At 38.0% G+C, this 1,718-nt stretch overlaps 1 pseudogene; it reads left to right on the forward strand.

Moving 5' to 3' along the window:
* Positions 1-286: 286 nt before the first annotated feature.
* LOC141522840 (V-type proton ATPase subunit E 1 pseudogene) lies at positions 287-1,475 on the forward strand (annotated as a pseudogene).
* The last annotated feature ends 243 nt before the right edge of the window (positions 1,476-1,718 follow it).

The raw sequence follows: 1,718 nt of genomic DNA on the forward strand, positions 1-1,718 counted from the left end.
GATACTCAATAATTGCTCCCAAGAGAATCATGATATCAACCAAGAGAGAGATTTTGGAGCATATGTGGACAGTCTAACTGATTTGAGTTGGCTCACCACATGCTAAGGAAGAGTTTTTTTCAATTGATTATATAGCTAGGACTGTCAGTATCTACCAAAGTGTGAGTGATTATTGATCATTTCAACCTCATTGTCTTCAGTTGAGTTCTGATGGTTTGATGATATGCTATTAGAAACTATGGTGAAAGAGGAAAGACCTCAGGCCTTTCTTCCCCTCTGAGATTACATGGCCTCCAAGAAAGAGGAAAGACCTCAGGTCTTTCTTCCCCTCTGAGATCGCATAGCCTCCAAGAAAAAGGATCTTCCTTAACCCTGTTTGTTCATTCTTTTCCATTCCTGTACAGGAAGTAGAATTTCAAGTTTGGAAGTCAAGCAAAAAAAGAATCTGGGAGTCAGAATCAATCTAGGTAATAGAGCTAACCGGAATCAATCTCTCCCTAGTACCGAGGAGCAACTTTGAGAGTGACCTTTGGGACCCCAGCCCACCAGAAGGGCTCATCTAACATTGATGCCACTTTTGGAGTGCTATTTGGATACAGCCAATGCTATATAGGAATAGAGCTAAAATTTTAGTCTAATATCTACCCCTCCTTTCCTGAGGATGGTGTAGGGGGAGATTATGCTTTCAAAATGTGGAGAGATATGTTCATACATTTGTTCTTGATATATGTTCTTGATATTTTTTACAAATATGTGAAGTAAATACTCCTTTGTAAAAGCTACCTATTACCTTGTAAAATCTAGGCTACTCCTTTTCAGTTGTTCTCTGAGGCTAACAGCTCTGTGTAGTCATTGCTATCACCAAGATCCTCAGTGATACCCATATCCAAAAGCAGATCAAAGATATGATAGTATTGATTGAACAAATGACAAGGCACAAGAAATAAATGCCAAAGTAGAAGAATTCAATATTGAGAAAGCCCGTCCTGTGCAATCATAGAAACTGAAGAAAATGGAATACTGTGAGGAAGAGAAATACTGAGTTGCAGAAGAAAATCCAGATGTCTAATTTGATGAATTGATTGAAAGTCCTTGGAGCCAGAGATATCACATCTTAGACTTACTGAATGAAGCAAAGTATAGTTTCTCTAAGGTAGTGAAAACTATAACTATAAATCTTGATTCGGGATTTATGTCAATTGCTAAAGACCTAAACGATTGTCTGCTATAAGAAACAGAATATTGCTTTGGTAAAGGCTATCCCTTTGTACAAGAATATGACTAAAAAAGATGTTGATGTAGAGGCATACCTGCAGGAGGTAGCAACTGGAAGTGTTGAGATCTATAATGGGGATCATAAAATAAAAGTTTCTAATACCCTAGAAAGTAGACTAGACCTTATAGCCCAACTGAAGATGCCAGAAGTCTGTGGGGGTGTTGCTTCTAATGCCAACAGGAAATCTTTGGTCCTTTGATAAGCTAGAATCCATTCCAACTGTTATATTGATGGGTTATGACAGTATCTAAAATTTGAAGAAGTGACTATCAGTGTTCCTTCTCTTTAATCTTCTGACATTGTCTTTTGTTCTTCAGTGGAATAGCTATTGTGAAGAATACTTCAACCTAAATGTTAAATTGGGTAGCTAGATGGCACAGTGGATACAGCACTGGCCCTGGAGGCAGAAAGATCTGAATTCAAATTCAGCCTCAAACACTTA

Source organism: Macrotis lagotis, chromosome 4, assembly GCF_037893015.1.
Source record: "Macrotis lagotis isolate mMagLag1 chromosome 4, bilby.v1.9.chrom.fasta, whole genome shotgun sequence".
NCBI classification, from domain to species: Eukaryota; Metazoa; Chordata; class Mammalia; order Peramelemorphia; family Peramelidae; genus Macrotis; species Macrotis lagotis.